The 18415-nt window shown below is 41.0% G+C and overlaps 1 long non-coding RNA gene across 2 annotated transcripts in view; it reads left to right on the top strand.

Annotated features, from left to right (window-relative positions):
* The window catches only part of LOC141980573 (uncharacterized), a 75510-nt gene that overhangs the window by 7832 nt on the left and 49263 nt on the right, over positions 1-18415 (top strand). The window contains exon 3 of one of the 2 annotated variants that reach the window (XR_012637579.1): positions 12262-13002. The exons of the other annotated variant lie outside the window; for it this stretch is intronic. This is a non-coding gene — a long non-coding RNA (uncharacterized LOC141980573). Of the gene's footprint in view, positions 1-12261; positions 13003-18415 lie in introns of those variants that run through there. 2 annotated transcript variants of the gene reach the window in all.

An 18415-nucleotide genomic window follows, 5' to 3' on the forward strand; every position in this document is an offset into this window, starting at 1 on the left:
TGGATAAATACTGAAAAATATTTTGGTGAGTAATGGGCCTCATTGTTAGTTACCTTATGGCCCCTTTGTACTCTGCCGACGACATAAAGGGTTCTTGAAAGGGGAGAAACAGTTCCCAGCAATATCCCCTGTATAGGAGGCCTCCCAAGCTGGTGTAGAGCTGATGTAATAGCTTTGTTCCAATCCCTAGCATAGTGGGCATGTTGGGGATGGATCAGCGGTGGGGAATAGGTGTTTTCGGTGTATTGTATTACTAATTTAGTAACATTTCCTGATATGAATCCAGTATTTTGCAGATTCATGTTCAGTCTGAAAAACCATTGGTACCATTGTAGCAGCTCAGTGGACCCATACTGTGACCCATGATGTAGGTAGTTCACACTCAGGATTAATTTTATGCCCCTTACTCTCCTATGCAGGTGCATAGGGTAAGGGATAATCCTGCTCTAAACAGGTAATGCGGGGGGAGGGAGGGAAGAGAGTACACCTCAAAATATGGAAATGTAGAAAATGCTGGTACATACATAATCCTTTTGGGCAGGACACAATGCCAAAAACTTATATGATAAGGCTCCAGTGACCAAATGGATCAGACAGGGAAATTAGCCCTCTTTTTGTTGAAGATTGTCCCTCATGCTCCAGAGCACCAATCTCCTACACTAATTTACACCAGTAATGCACTCAGTTTGGATTTCCAGAATTTTGTACAATATAGTATGATTTAGAACATAAACCAATCAATGAGCTGGGCACCAAATGTGCTTCTTCTAATGACACCAGTCTTGTGTCTAGCTTTAGCTATTGAGTTTTTTACATCCTCTCGAAAGACATATAATACCAAGCAGAGCCGTGAAGCATGCAGATGTGTCCCTGTGCCAGCCTGTACCCCCGTACAAGAAAACTTGTAGGAGGAAGCACCATTACAAGAAAATTCTTCTGATGGGGTGAATGAACCCTACCCCAGAGCAGGGCAGGAAGAGATTAATGGTCTCTCTTTGGAGGCAGGGCCTGAAGCCAACCTTGCTCTGTAAAACCTGCCAGCAATATCAAAATAAAGACCTGTCCCATCCAGGTTGGGCCCCCAGTTGCAGAGAACTTCCCTGTTGAGCTTCCTCCCCTGGAAGGTCATTGGTAGAAGGTCATTCTGCCTAGAAAGGCAATGGTGCTATTCTTATTAATAGAGGAGCTTTATAAAGGATACACAGACCAGTGACAAAAGATTGCTTGAGCAAATTTCTTTCCTTTTCTCTAGGAAGCTTGGCGAATCTACTTGGCTAGACCTGATAATCAAGCCCTACAGCTTAGGTTGTTTTGTTTATTTGTTATATTTATATTGATATGTTTGTGTAGCCAGGCAATGGGCAGGGCATTTGAACTTCTGATATGAGGTTATAGAAATCTAATATGTGAGGTTTTTCCTAACAAAGAGGGGCGCTTTTTGTTTAAGCAGAGGAGTCTGTGGTTATTTATGGAATGGAAATGTACTGGGTGGTTGACTACAATACACTGGATAAAGATTCACACTAAACATAAGTAAAATTATATCCTGTCTCCATGAGTACCGAGGAAAAAACCCACTAAGGTGGATCAAATGACACTGTGCATTGATCTAGGAATTTTTTTCTTGAATACTTTCATCCAAAGAATCTCCAGATTTTTGCAAACTTCGGACACCTTGCTGCAAAATGTTGAATGCTAGAATCATTGAAATGCAACCATCTTTACAGTGGAATGCAGCAGTCCTTTAACAGTTGATGGGAACTCTATACAATAGATCAGGGAAAGCAGTGATGAACCACATTATACCCAATAGAACTTGTGAAGCAAACTTTAGTAGACAGAATATAATGATGAATTCTCCTAAATAAATGTACCTCTTGTATCACCTCATAATGTTTTGCAGGATTGTTCTGTTTTAAACATCAACCAGATTATTGGAAAAAAATTAATGCAGGGGTGATGTGGCAGAAAAAGCAATAAAAAATTTATTGACCTCATTTCTTTGCTGTTTTCATCAGAAAGCTTCTCTTCAAAAATGTTGACTTTTGACCCCCCCCCCCACTTTGTTTAGTCAAGCACAACCTTTCTCCTACAAAACACTTTTGCAAGCTTACACGTGAGTCTGGGAAGACTCATCACATCTGCCCTATCAGCTTTTTATGGAATTTTGTCATAACAATCTATATTACAAAAGGATATGCCTTTGATATCTCATAATAAGTTTTAGGCTCTCTGGAAGTAGGTAGGCATGCACATCAGCTTGTTGCTGCATTTTCAAGCAGCAGAGCTGGCAGGTGATGTTTGAATATGTTCCAAACTCTGGTGCCAAATCACTGGGTGGCCTGATACTATCACTTTTATTTCATTTTGTTCATTTACTATCACTTTGTTTCATACAGTGATTTATCTTTTTGCACATACAGTCAAATTCTGCTTGGTGTGGAGGGCCAGCACAAGATACCACTAAAGCCCAGCTTAGGGGTTTTATAGGGTGAAGTTAACTGAGTGATCATAGACAGGTGCCTGTGTACCCCAGCACACCACAGAGCTGGTCTCTCCGCCAGCCTACAAGGGACTGACATGAAAGAGCAGTTTGTGGGCAATCTATAGCAGTGGTTCTCAACCAGAAGTACACATACCCCTCAGGGTACGCAGAGATCTTTCTGGGGGTACATCAACTCATCTAGATATTTGCCTGGTTTTACAAGAGGCTGTTGACAGATGTTTGGCTGTGCGTGTGCACAAGGCTCTGTTCTTACTACACAGGCTACATAAATAGCACTAGCTAAGTCAGTACAAACTAAAATTTCAGACAATGACCCGTTTATACTGCTTTATATATTATACACTGAAATGTAAGGACAATATTTATATTCCAATTGATGTATTTTATAATTATATGGTAAAAATGAAAAAGTAAGCACTTTTCCAGTAATAGTGTGCTGTGCCATGTTTGTATTTTTGTCTGATTTTGTAAGCAAGTCATTTTTAAGTGAGGTGAAACTTAGGGGTACACAAGACAAAAATCAAACTCCTAAAGGTTGAGAGCCACTGATCTAGAGACTAGACCTGGAGGGAGGTTTCAAATCTATCTCTGTGCATGTGGCTGCAGTACCCCACACAGCTGCATTGGCTAGTTTAGCAGCTGTGTGGAATGGCTGCACCAGTTCATGAAAATGAGGCTGTGCATCTCTGTGATGGGAATACTGTTTGCAAACAGCAGTGGTGTCACAAGATGTTGCCCCAAAGACATGAGGTTGTCACCCTAGATGGATACATATAATCAGAGAAATGTAAGGCTGGAAGGAACCTCCAGAAGTCATCTAGTTCAGCCCCCCTGCACTGAGGCAGGATCATGCATATTTAGACCATCTCTGATGGGTGTTTGTTTTACTGGTTCTTTAAAATCTCCACTGTCAGGGATTCTACAACCTTCCCTGAATCCTATTCCAGTGCTTAACTACTTTATAATTAGAAAGTTTTTCCTAATATTTAATGTAGATCTCGCTTATCCTACCTTCAGTAGACACGGAGGACAATTGATCCCCATCCTCTTTATAACAGCCCTTAAGATATTTGAAGAATGTTATCCAGTCCCCACTCAGACTTCTTTTCCCAAGACTAAAGGTGCCCAGTTTTTTCAAACCTTTCCTGAGAGGTCAGGTTTTCTAAACCTTTTATCACTTCTGTTGCTCTCCTTTACCTCTTTCCCCCTCCTCTCCCCGCTGCCAACGCCCCCACCACATGAAAGTAGAGGAAGTGCTAACAGTGGTGTTGGCAACATGTGTATTTCCTCCTATTGCAGGTTCTTCCAAGTACCTGCAAATTAAGGGAAAAATCCCTCCCTGGTTTCCTCTGCTTGCAAACTCCCTTAGTGTCCCAGCCACCTATCTTACCAGCCACTGGGAGCCTGTGTTTTTTAAAGCCTGGACCCCACACCCAGCTGGAATGGGTAATTCAACCCTCTCAGCTGCCTCTAATCACTGAGCTATTCACTGCTCTCACTTTAAAGAGCCCTGCTAGAAATCAGGTGTTACCCCACCTAACTGCATGGCAATCTAGCCCAGATGGTCAGCAATTTACCCCAGAAGGTTGGGCAGCCAAGCCTAGATTTCGAACAGCAAACAAGCCTAGAGTCCTGCCAAACTTGATGACAAGTTCCCGGCACAAAGTGCACCTTCCACCCCTGCCCCCCCAAGTTAATCAATAGCAATAAGACAGAAGTACTCAAGAGATATTCAACAGCTGGGTAACTCCCTTAGTCTCCCAGCTGCCATTATTTCACCAGCCTGTGGAGAAAGAGATAACATCTCAAAATCCCAGAAGAAATGGACATAAGGGACACTGAGTCTACCATTTTGCCCCACACCTTGCCCCTGGATTTCATGTCCCTGTTTTCTTTCTCTAGAGCCACAAAACACAACCTTCATGCAAGTAGCATGAATTTCACCTATAGAGGCACAAGACCATGGCATCTAATAGTGTTAGTATATACAGGAGGAGGTGAGGGGGGAACTGCATTATGGCCAGTTTCAGAAGCTTTTTGCACTATCTGTAGAATGACTAGACTGAATTTTGCAGTCATAGGGCAAAATTTTGCTCTTACATATCCACATGATGGATCTCAACACAAGTAGTCTGATGTACATGCATAAATCTCCCAGTGACATCCCTGTTACGTAGAGGTATACCCTATATATCAGAAAGCAAAAGTTTGTCCTTAGTTCAAACTACAGAGTAAGATCTCTTTGGTACTTTGTGTGAGTGCGTGTATAAGTTACTATCCCCATTTAAATTTTGAATGACTCAGAAATATTAACTCTTTCCATCAATGGCACTGGGAGGGAATCTGAATTCACTTACTTGCATAATGACAGGTTTCAGAGTAGCAGCCGTGTTAGTCTGTATCTGCAAAAAGAAAAGGAGTACTTGTGGCACCTTAGAGACTAACAAATTTATTAGAGGATAAGCTTTCATGAGCTATAGCTCACTTCATCGGCTGCATAAGGGATGAAGTGAGCTGTAGCTCACGAAAGATTATGCTCAAATAAATTGGTTAGTCTCTAAGGTGCCACAAGTGCTCCTTTTCTTTTTGTGAATTCACTTAGAATCATAGTAGTTGGAAATGAAAATGACCTGTTGTATCAAGTTTGTCCTCTCCCCACTTTGCAAGATCAGGCTCCTGTCAGAAGATGGAACACATGTTAAGCCTGTAACTTTGTTAGTATAGTCAAACTTCAGGGACCTTTGTTACTGGTACATTTTAAGCCTGTCTCTGCAACATATTTATTGCAAACCTCACACTAGTAGGACATATAATGACCCTTCCATGAATACTGGAGGATTTCCCCTCTTGGGTTTTACAACTGTGAAATCTTATGTGTTTATTTTTTTACTATGATTTTGTTTTCCCCCCATTATACCACAACTGGGAACAGGCCCACTTTACATCCATATATTCTTTGAAAAGTATTAATTAGTCCCATATTTATTCTGAATTCTAATGCACATTTTAAGTAGATCTGCTAGGTCTTAGATGCCCGTGGCATAAATGAAAAATACAATTACCTAGAAAAAAAAATTAAGTTAGCAGCTGCTCCTCCCTCTGAAACCCAAAAATAAGCCCGCCATTGTTCCCTTATCACAAATACCACCCACTTCCCAAAAGTCTGAGTCAGTAGGCTTTGGAGTGTGCCCTGAAGGCCAACAAATAAGGGCCATTTCAGATCAAGGCTGGGGGAGTAGGGTCTGAAGTTAAGTTCCTCATGGAAATCTCTACCAGCAGTTTCCCTTCCCTTATTTTAATGGGGCTCCAGCTTTAGTGCCTCTGACGACAACAACTCTGGCAATATTGTCTGTAGTCTGAGGTGGTCTCTAGCATAAGCACTGTATAAGTGAAGGCTTTATGCACAGTTACTGTTTGTAAAGCTAAACCACAAATAAACCTCTTAATGATTATTTATTTGTTTGGTGATACTGATCACCGTTTCAGGCTAACTGCACCTCTGACCCTTCCTAGACTCTGAGGACACCCCCCCTAAGGCATTACGCTGTCACCTTTCTCGGATGAAATCATATTCTTCCACTCTCAAACTGTGCCCAGGCTGCAATCCCCTGGTACTAACTATGATTACCTCAGGAGGTGTGACCTATGTTCCATACCTATACTCTTGGAGCAGTGGCAGTGGTAACCAGTGACCAAACAGCCTTCTTGAAGCAATGTATAATCTATTTGAACAAAAAAATAGAGAAAATACATCTTAAAATAGACAGTCCACATGCTGGCCTGTCTTTCCTTAAAGGCCCAACTCTTTCAGACTCCTCCGCCCAGCCTCTCTCAGTTAACCTGTCCTGATGACAGATCCTGACAATTGACCCCTCCTTCTTCCCCAAAAGGGTTTAACAGCTTAGTGTACTGTACTTTTGATCTTTGTTTTCAGCATTGGCATATTTTCAGGCTGAAGTGACAGCTCTCTTCTGCCATTGTCCTGTAATTGCCTCCCCAGTTGTTTGGGGGTTGCTTATCAAGCACCATTACGTTGCTTCCCTGCATATTTTTCCAGTAGTCCCATTTTGAGTTAGATCAATACATTAATACAGGAATTTATAATAACCCTCCATAGTTGTACAGTAACTTGCCCACTCTGGCCAAGTCAGTGTTCATAAAAATTACTACATCTCAGTATTTGTAGGTAGCAATTGCACATTCATCACAAGACTTTCTAAAAATATTGTCTTGGGTCCCAAGCCATGGCCTCCTTGAAGTCAATGGAAACAGGAGCAGGCCTTTTAAACTTCTCTAGCCTGATTTTGCAAGGTGCTAAGCATGTTCCACTGCCAGTAAAACTACTGGGACGGTAGGGCAATCAGACTTTAGAAGGTGCTCTTCATCTTGCAGAATCAAGCTCTCAATGCTAAAATATGGTTTATAAAAACCTTTGCTTTTTGGTATATGTTTGGAGTGTGATTCTGATCTTGCTTGTACTGGTGTAAATCAGGAATATTTCTAATTTAGTCAATAGACATCAGAATCAATCCCTCTATATGGATTTATAATACTTTCTTCAAAGAGTGAGGTGATTAATGTGATAGGCCTGTTTTTTTTAAACAATGACAACGACAGCCAATATATCTTCGTTCTCAAACTTCATTTATATTGTTTTTCATGCTGTACAGATAGCAAGACATACCTTATTTCTCATCTTTTGTTTCTGAAGTGATTTTTAAAATTTCTGGTAGTATAGTAGAGGCTATAGACAAGCTGTAGAAGAATATGACTTCTGTTGATTTTTTACACTCTTTCCTGAGACTGTTCTTATGAATAAAGGAGTTAATGAACAGATTTAGTGCAGTTCAAAGTCTACAGAAAACATCTTTTTACATCAGAAATATCTTGACAAGAACAATGCACTACTGCAGACATAAAGTTAGCCATTAGCAGGGTCTTTGTTTTTCAAAAAGATAGGATTGAGGAAAAATAAAAAAAGAAGACCAAGCTCTACCCACTGTTCATTGTTTGTTGCATTGCTTTGCTATTTGCACAATGAAGACTCCTTACAGGGAGGGACTGGTAAAGCTGGGCTGTTGAAACACAGCATATCTGTTTTGTTTTTACAATCATTTCCACCTGAATTTCCTGCTAAGCCCACCTTTTGCAGAGTGCTCTGCAGACGTATCTTACAAGGTTTGTTATTAGATAGAAAAGAAAAAGTTGATGCTGTATTAAAGATGAGCCAAAGAAATGGTATTTTAAACCAAAAATTTAGATTTAGAATAGGGGTTGACACTTAGGACTTGTCTACACTGGCACCGTTAAAGCGCTGCCGTGGCAGCACTTTAACATGCTTTTGTAATCGCGGCACCAGCACTGGGAGAGAGGTCTCCCAGTGCTCTAAAAAACCCACCTCCACGAGCCTGTGTCACTTCAGCCTGAGGCCTGGAAATATACCATTGTCCTGTAATTGCACTGTCTATACTGGCACGTTACAGTGCTGGAACTTGCAGTGCTCAGGGGTGTGTTTTGTCACACCCCAAGCGAGAAAGTTGCAGTGCTGTAACTTGCCAGTGTAGACAAGCCCTTAGACCAAGGGTGGGCAAACTACAGCCCACGGGCTGGATCTGGCCTCTCAGGACTTTGGATCTTGCCCATGGGATTGCCCCCCCGTGGTGCTGCAGGCCCCGTGCCGCTCTCAGAAGCGGCGGGCACCACGTCCCTGGGGTGGGGGCAAAGGGCTCTGTACATTGCCCTTGCCTCCAAGCACCACCCCCCGCAGCTCCCATTGGCTGGGAATGGGGAACTGCATCCAATGGAAGCTTTGGGGGAGGTACCTGGAGGTCACTTTCACTCTAAAGCATTACAGAGTGCCGTGCTAATTCTGTGGTGTCAACTTCAAATATACTTTCTCCTGATTCAGAAACAGTTGAGCATTCCTATTCTCTTTGATGTAACGGCTGCCATTAGATTGTACATCAAGTTACATTGAGAATCAGACTTCTTATATAAAGTAACATAGAACAAGCATGATGTTGCAAAGACTTAATTATGCATGTTTATGTTTCATAATAGCACTGAGCTGCAGCACACTGGTATTACATCTCTCATATTAAACAATTTTAAATATTATATGCAAGCATTAAACCAAAATGTTAATTTTATTCTAAGATAATTAGAAATAATGACTGTTTTACCAACTTCTCTGTTATATAATCATTTTGGCTCAAGCTGTGAAACTATTTCACTAGCCTTAGTCTTAAAGGCATATAATTACTGTGAAATGTGTACTTCAGTGTACTTATGGATATGATCAAACCATGATACAGCCCTCACAGATACCTGAAGGTATCTAATTTACATATAACAATAGAGCCTCTGCCATCATAGAAATTGTAACTAGTTGTACAGTATAGATTACCACATCACATTCCAGAATGAGTGAGCTATTATGAATAGTATTACTTTTTAATAGTAAAACAATCTAGATAAATATTTCAAGCACTTTCTTTTTAAGAAATTCTTCATAAGGTAATGAATATTATATTCAGAATAACTAGGCCTAGATTTCGGTGGTTGGAGTAGAATTCTGCTGTCTTTTACATAAATGCAACCTCACCCAGTAGGGAAAACTGAGATCAGAATCTGTCCATGGTGTGCAAACTTTTCCTTCCTGTACTATCGATAAACTGCAAATTCTGATTTGTAGTACCTCTGCAGGCTGTTATAGTGTTGCAGTCAGTATTGAGAAGAGAATGTGTTTTAGTTCCCTGTTACATGAATTAGGAAGTAGAGCTGAGCAAATAAAAAATTCATTTATGTATTTATTTGTTCAGTGGTTGAACTGACAAATCTGGGGGGAAAAAAGGTCATTTCCTTTTGAATGCAAACTGATTCTTTTTTTTCTTGCCAAAATGAAAAACTGAAAAAAATTCATTTGGGTCAAGTTAAATGCTTCAAGTTGTCATTTCTAAATGAAATGTGATTCAAAGTGACATTTTTGAAATAATGTTTCAAAAGACAGTGGTTCATTTTGAAATGAGACATTGAAATGGTTTGTTCTGAAAACAAGTTTTGCCAGAAAATGTCCTCCTTTTTTTCCCAGCTCAAAGTGTATACAATATAACTTTTGAAAGATGCACACCCCAATCCTACATTTGTCATTGCAATACAGGAACATATTGCCAACAAAGATGGTCAGAGCTCAAGGGCACCCACTCCTTTTTCAGGGTAAGGGTGGAAATATGTCTGCTGTAGGTGGCGTAATGGGGGGTAGTTGAGGCTGAGAAGGGGAACTGGAAGGTGGATTATGGATGAGAAATGGGGAATTGCATTATTTAAGTGGTTATTTCCTTGCTTTTATGGCTTGTTTTGATGGGTTACATAGTCTAATCTTCACACACAGTTGACTATGTTCTCTCTGCTCTCTAATACTAGACATGCCTGTAGTCCAGGGATTAAAGGAGGGAGCCTGGGGGACAGCAGCTTCTTCTCCCCATTGACTCCAGACTATACATGTGTACAGAATTATTTTTTACAGATCAGTCATAACTCTCACACTTCATCTTTCCAAAACTCAATTTTGTGAAATCTAGTTGACTTTCCCATTGAGCCATACCTGTGGATGCTCAGGTAAACAAAGCTTCCTCTGAAAAAGCCACAAACCAAGTTTGGGAACCCCTGATCTAGAGCCCTTCATCACTAGTGAAGAGTGACATAACTGTAGACACAGAGGTCTAAATTTTCAATCTGATAGTGTGTAATTGTATTAGTGTACACTTTAATATTTTCAGTATGTAGCTCTTAAGAAATTTAAACCTTCTGGATGCCTAACTGACCACAAATATAAGTGGGTATGGCTAGAAGCAAGGCCATCATAAGTATGCTTATTCATGTTCAACATAATTAGGCACCTAAATTTGTATTTGAAGAAAAATAAATTAATCCAGTCTTGTATTTTCAGGCAGGTAACACTCATTGGTTTAAGTGAAAATTTTGCCTTCACCAAAATTACAGCATTAGGCCTGCTGTATTTTTCAATGCTTTGTTTTCCATTTTATCCAAATAAAATTGCATATGAATAGGATTTTGGAAAGTGTGACAAAGCTCCAAGCCTGTATTGGTGGGTCCCATGCTTCCAGGTGGATTCAGTGGCCTCAGAAGCTCACTGAGGCCCTCAATATGATCTCCCTTTCTCAGTATAATGGCAAAGGTCACAGCTTATTGAGCTACTTTCATCACAGGCCAGTATGGGAGGTGGAATACCCACAGTCTCTGTTGCTCCTTAAAGCTCAGTAGGTGCAGCTTGGCCTCCTGCCTGGAGGAGGGTCTGCTTTCCCTCTCAAGGGGATCTCTGTAAAGCATGAGGGGAAGGGCAGGAACTCAGGCCCACCCTCTACTCCAGGTTCCAACCCAGGACCCTAATGGTAGCAGCTGTTAGCAATTTTCCCTTCACCACTGACACTGCTTCAATTCCCAGGGCCACTCCCCATGGTCCCCTTTTCCTGGCTTCACCCTTACCTCAGGGTTCAGTAATGCTTCCTCTCCTCCAGCTCCTTTCACCTAGACTTCCCACAAGGGGGCTGGGAAGGAGAGCTTTTAAGCAGTATGAGTGAGACCTCGATTGGTTCCAGCTGTCTCCATTAGCCTAATGGCCTTAACTGGTTAATTGGCATCAGGTGTCTCAATTAGCCTGGAGTAGCCTTTGTTTGGCTATCCAGGGAACAGGGACCTGCTCATTCTGAAGCTTTTACTACTCTGTTATATCCTTCTGGTCTGAGTCTGTCACAAAAGGTTTTTATGTCTTAAAAATTTGGTTTTTATAGTTTGCAAAATTAAAAACTTAAATTACTACTCTGCACTTTTCACACCTTCATTCAAGGCAATGAAAGCCTCTAACTTCAATGTAAAACAAATAACCCGTTCGAAGCAACATAGAATAATGTCAATCAAGCTTGAAAATATAGGGACAACCTCTTTTCTTTAACTGACATGAATCTTCCCACACGGGAACATTATTCCATAACTTCCCATTTCTGGTCTTCTTGTTACACCATATGAAGTATCTTTTAGTAAAATTAGTAGCCACTATTAGAGTAGATCGGTCGCTGACCTGACAAATATGGTAAGTCCTATGACTTCAGTGATAATTTTGCTCAGTTATAGGACAGTGGCAGTTTCAGCAATCTCACTGTAGGTGGTAAAATCCTTGCTTATATTTTGCTCAGCTGACATGTCAAAACAGTATTGGAGAAGCTTCTACTAGAGACCCAATATGGATTTAGATCAGGTCATAGCACCACAGACATGCTTCATTGTGAGATAGGTTCAGGAAAAATGCATTGAACAAAACTGTATGCTGTCTTCATTGATCTAAAAACCAGTGTTCAACGACTGTGAGTAGAAATGGCCTCTGGAAAATTTTAGGAAAGTTTGGCTGGCCCACCAAATTTAACATCATATGTCAATTCTACAAAGACATGACTGGTCAAGTACTGTCAGATGGTTGTCTCTCTAATCAATTTCCCATGTTTAAGGGGGGTGAAACAAGGCTTTGCGCTGGCACCAGTCCTCTTTGGTCTCTTCTTTGCAGCTGTTCTGAATTATGCAGCTAACAATCTTCAAAAGGGCATCTACATAAGGTTCAGAACTGATGGAAAACTCTTCAGTCTCTGAAAGTTTATTGCAAAGACAAAAGTCCTCGAGGAACTCATATGTGAAGTCCTTTTTGTGTATGATTGTGAAGGTGACCTACCACTTATCCTTGACAGGTTCTCAAAAGCAACTAAACAGTTTGGACTCACCATCAGTCTGGAAAAAAACGAAGTCCTCTTCCAAACAGTCCCATCAACCACTATCACAGAGCAAACGTCACCATTGATAGTACAAAACTAATGCACATCAATCACTTTACATACCTTGGCAGTACCATCTCAAGTGACAGTTGCTTGGATCAAGAAATATCAAATAGAATCTGAAAGGCAAGCCTGGCTTTTGGAAGACTTCGCTATAGGATACTCAGCTGTATACCAACAAACTGTCAATAAAACTGAGGTACAATTCAGCTGTCAGAGCATCTCTTTTATACAGACGTGAAACATGGATAATTTACCCCAGACACGTCAAACAACTTGAAAAAATTCACATGTGCTGTCTTTGCTCTGTTTTGAAGGTCCATAAGTGTAAATCATTATCATCCTGGAAAGAACAAAACCAACCAGCATTGAGGCAATGATCAGGAAAACTCAGCTTAGATGGACAGGTCATGTTATCAGAATGGGTGGTGATTGAGTCCCACAAAAAGTCCTCTATGGTAAGCTGAAACTCAGACAGCACAGAAATAGTAGTCAACATAAACACTTGAAAGACACCCTTAAGTAGAATCTCAGCTTGCGTGACATGGATATAGATAACCTTGAAGACACATCCCAGGACAGAACTGAATGGAGAGCAACTATCAATAAAGAATAAAAACACTTTGGGAAAACAGACATGAAAAAATGATTGAAAAAAGGGCTAAGCGCTATGTCAAGTCTTCAACAGGAGCCTACACATGCCTACATATGTATTACTATATGTGAGATGCTGTGATGTCATTTTTAGATATGATGGACAGGTGTACAATGTTGCTTATTATGGGTAAAATTTTCAAACGTGCCTAAGTGACGTGGGATATGTCTACGTGCGCAGGTGCCGACTCCGTGGGTGCTCTGCAGGGCAGGAGTCCTGGGGGCGGGGCCGGGCCACAACCCCCTCGTGGGGTGAGGAGGGAACTGGTTGTTAAGATTTTGGCAGCTCATCACTGGGTGTTACCATACACACTGTAACAAGAGTGATTAGGTAAGGTGAGCTATTACCAGCAGGAGAGCGGGGGCAGGGGAGGGGATTTGTAGTGATAATCAAGATGGGCCATTTCCAGCAGTTGACAAGAATGTGTGAGGAACAGTAGTGGGGGGGAATAAGCATGGGGAAATAGTTTTACTTTGTGTAATGACCCATCCACTCCCAGGCTCTATTCAAGCCTAAGTTAATTGTATCCAGTTTGCAAATTAATTCCAGTTCAGCAGTCTCTCATTGGAGTCTGTTTTTGAAGTTTTTTTGTTGAAGAATTGCCACTTTTAGGTCTGTAATCAAGTGACCAGAGAGATTGAAGTGTTCTCCAACTGGTTTTTGAATGTTATAATTCTTGATGTCTGATTTTTGTCCATTTATTCTTTTACGTAGAGACTGTCCAGTTTGGCCAATGTACATGGCAGAGGGGCATTGCTGGCACATGATGGCACATTGGTAGATGTGCAGGTGAACGAGCCTCTGATAGTGTGGCTGATGTGATTAGGCCCTATTATGGTGTCCCCTGAATAGATATGTGGACACAGTTGGCAACGGGCTTTGTTGCAAGGATAGGTTCCTGGGTTAGTGTTTTTGTTGTGAAGTGTGTGGTTGCTGGTGAGTATTTGCTTCAGGTTGGGGGGCTGTCTGTAAGCAAGGACTGGCCTGTCTCTCAAGTTCTGTGAGAGTGATGGGTCATTCTTCAGGATAGGTTGTAGATCCTTGATGATGCGTTGGAGAGGTTTTAGTTGGGGGCTGAAGGTGATGGCTAGTGGTGTTCTGTTATTTTCTTTGTTGGGCCTGTCCTGTAGTAGGTAACTTCTGGGTACTCTTCTGGCTTTGTCACTCTCGTTACAGTGTGTACGGTAACACCCATTGTTTCATGTTCTCTGTGTATATAAAATCTCCCCACTGTATTTTCCACTGCATGCATCCGATGAAGTGAGCTGTAGCTCACGAAAGCTTATGCTCAAATAAAGGAGTACTTGTGGCACCTTAGAGGCTTACAAATTTTTTTGAGCATAAGCTTTCATGGGCTACAGCTCACTTCATGTGACACTTCAGGTGCTCGCCTTGAAGTTTTGACCTTTGCGACAGTAAAAACAGATTCTTATACTGTGAACTTCTAATTTGGTTATAAAACCTTCTATGAGGAAATGTTTTATCACCTTGGGGACATGCCACCCTGAATAGAGGGCCGCCACTTCATCCTTGGTGATTAGGCAACAGAAAAAAATTCATCCAAAGCTTTGCTTGACTTCACAAGTTGTGGCTTCTCTCTGTGTGGTTTTTTGTTGTTGTTGTTTTGTTACACAGAAGCCAGACATTCAGATGCAACAACAAAATATAAAACTCTTCTGAAGAGAAGCATTCATTTAGCAAATTTTACAGTAGGATACTTAAGAGGAATGTAAGCAATCCAAGTCTCTGAAATAACATTTTTATCACCTGGTTGATTAAACTACATTGATTACCATTACCCTTTGGGTAGGGAAAGATTGTTTGTTTAGTAACAGGCTAGATATGCCATGTCCTATGTCTAATGATAACTAAGTTCTTTGGCATAAAATTCCTAATAAAGAATAGATGCAGAAAATGAAGCATATTTCTTGTCTTTCTGCATTGTATTATATCGTATTATAACCAGTGTTAAAACTGTGTCATGATTTGTCCTTAATGTTGTACAGGGACAGGTTATAGGAAAACCACTTGGAAAGAGACAGGGGTTGTAGTTTTGGGGTGTTTCTGCAATTTCATGAAACCAAGTTTATATTTTACAAAAAGGATTTTCAAGATTTGATTAGCAACATAGAATTTGCATGATAAACTGATGTTCCCTAGCTAAACAATATTATCACCAAACTTGTCAACTCTACCCTCCAGACTCTCTTACCTTTGGTGTTAAAGGTGAATTGCAAAGGAAACAAGTTTTGACCTTTGTTGCAGCTTCATAATGTCTAATGCATGCCAAACTTCACTAACAAATGTATACAACACCTGAATTTGTATCCTGGAAGACCCTGCTTATGGGAGAACTAGTAAAACCATGACAAGAGTAAGAACGGAAAGTGAAATGGAGAGGGGAGAGATTTTTAAGTCAGACATTGTAAAACTTTTTTGTTTATGCCTGTTTAACTCTAATTGTCTGATGAGTATTTGGAAAAAAGGATGACTTAATTTCAACATCATTGCCACTTTTGTGAGGCTCTGAGCTCACGCACTTCTCATACCTTTAAGAAAGTTCTGCAGCAAAAATAGAAATATCAGGAATGTCACATAATCTAATGCATCCGATGAAGTGAGCTGTAGCTCACAAAAGCTTATGCTCAAATAAATTTGTTAGTCTCTAAGGTGCCACAAGTACTCCTTTTCTTTTTACCTAATCTAGGGTAAACAAACAAACAAAAACCCAAGCAGAACAAGCAAAATGTATCTTTTCATAATTTTTTGCTGATCAATTCTAACTGCAAACCCTTTGTGATGAAGTGAAAATTTTTCTGTAATATTTTTATGATTCTGATGCATGCCTCAATTTTCTCTGCACTGCACATTGCTACCCAGTGGGAGCAAAACGGTTAACAGGGCTCCTGGAACAGCGCAGGAGACAGGAGGTATGATTGTAACCTCGCTGTCTGGGTGGAATGGCTGGATCATTAAAGAACTGGCTGAAACTGACCCAAATTAACAGAGGATCCAGGAAAACAAGGAGGCCCCCCCAGCCACTGAACAATCAACACCTAAAAGCAGGAAACCCCCGCAGACATGATATGCAAACTGACCGGGAAAACCAAGAAGAGAAGGTGTCAGGTCACCTGGCTAGAATAAGAGCTGCCCTTTGGAGAGACTCTCAGGTGCTCTCTCACATGGGACTAAGGACAAAGAGATGGGGAGGGAGTGCTGGAACTGGAGTCCATGACAAGTTAGCTGGCTTGTGGCACTGCCTGGCCAGAATGGACTATGGTTTAACCTCTGCCTCTCTTTACAAATCTAAAGACTTTCAGATTTTGTGTGCCAGGTGACTAATAAACTGTTACCTCGTTTTGGAAAGGCTGCCTGGTGTCACTGCAAATACTCAATGAGATCATTGCACCCTGACGGGCTACAGTACAAGTCTCTCACAGGACTCTGGCTCGGCTGGATTCACTGCAGGGAGCCAGAGAGAGAGAGACAGGAATTACTGGTGCTGAAGGCTGGGTCTCAGAGCTGGGACCCTGCACATTAAAGGGGTGACTCCCAAGAGACTGATTACAGCCTGGGACACAGACCAGACCTGTGGATCCATGACATCCTTGTTGGATTTAAATCTGAATTGAACCAAGCTCTTAGCTGGAGTAATCCTGTATTGTTTTCCAGGATGTGTCTCTGCTCACCTAATTGTCAAAATGTGACTTTCCTGCTTCACTGCTGTGACTTCAGAGACTGCAGATTCTAGTTCCTAAAATATGCTCCCTAGAAATTGTTCTGCGGAGTCTAACATGCAGCCCAAAGGATGTCAACCTGGCTCCTTAATTTTATTACTGCACAAATAGCTTGTCATGGACTGTTGTAGCTAGAAGCTTCATACCTCAACCTTGAAGACTTGGACTTTTATTAATTATAATTATTGACATTTATTTAGTAATGCCAAAACTTATAATGCTTGACTTATAATGACCTTTTTTGTGCTTGCTTTGCTTGATCCTGCTTTCACTGTAGTTAACATAAGTTTTACCAGCCATTTCATTGGGAGTAAGATATGTCCCTGTATGTACATGGGCACTGGAATTTGAAAGATCTGGATGAAAATAAGACACTTACCTTTTCAGTACCTTATAAGGAGTCCAAGCCTTCAAACACTGAGCATGCTCAATTCTTTTTTATGTCAATGAGTGACAGGTGTTTGGCATGTCACAAGGAGGTAGTCATCAGCTTGCAAGATCCAGCCCTGCAAGTCAAAGCATTCCTAGGTTTCAGAGTAACAGCCGTGTTAGTCTGTATTCGCAAAAAGAAAAGGAGTACTTGTGGTACCTTAGAGACTAACCAATTTATTTGAGCATAAGCTTTCGTGAGCTACAGCTCACTTCATCGGATGCATACTGTGGAAAATACAGAAGATCTTTTTATACACACAAACCATGAAAAAATGGGTGTTTACCACTACAAAAGGTTTTCTCTCCCCCCATCCCACTCTCCTGCTGGTAATAGCTTATCTAAAGTGATCACTCTCCTTACAATGTGTATGATAATCAAGTTGGGCCATTTCCAGCACAAATCCAGGTTTTGTTCCCCCCCACACACACACACAAATCCACTCTCCTGTTGGTAATAGCTTATCTAAAGTGATCACTCTCCTTACAATGTGTATGATAATCAAGGTGGGCCATTTCCAGCACAAATCCAGGGTTTAACAAGAACGTCTGGGGGGGGGGGGGGAACAAGGGGAAATAGGTTACCTTGCATAATGACTTAGCCACTCCCAGTCTCTATTCAAGCCTAAGTTAATTGTATCCAATTTGCAAACGAATTCCAATTCAACAGTCTCTCTCTGGAGTCTGGTTTTGAAGTTTTTCTGTTGTAATATCGCAACTTTCATGTCTGTAATCGCGTGACCAGAGAGATTGACGTGTTCTTCGACTGGTTTATGAATGTTATAATTCTTGACATCTGATTTGTGTCCATTTATTCTTTTACGTAGAGACTGTCCAGTTTGACCAATGTACATGGCAGAGGGGCATTGCTGGCACATGATGGCATATATCACGTTGGTGGATGTGCAGGTGAACGAGCCTCCGATAGTGTGGCTGATGTTATTAGGCCCTGTGATGGTGTCCCCTGAATAGATATGTGGGCACAGTTGGCAACGGGCTTTGTTGCAAGGATAGGTTCCTGGGTTAGTTATTCTGCATTCCTAGGAACATAAAAAGCTTTTATGGTTAGATTATTTATCTAGATTTCTATAAAAGCTAAAAGGTCACTTATTTACATGCTCTTCACCCAACGGTATAGTTAAAATACATTCTAAGTGCAACTGTACAATTTAAAATGATGAACTGCCAGTGAGCCAGGAAACAAACCCCATAGTCAGCCGAGCGAGGAAAAAGCGAGGCTTTGCAGTGT

The sequence above is a fragment of the Natator depressus genome, chromosome 1 (genome assembly GCF_965152275.1).
Source record: "Natator depressus isolate rNatDep1 chromosome 1, rNatDep2.hap1, whole genome shotgun sequence".
NCBI classification, from domain to species: domain Eukaryota; kingdom Metazoa; phylum Chordata; order Testudines; family Cheloniidae; genus Natator; species Natator depressus.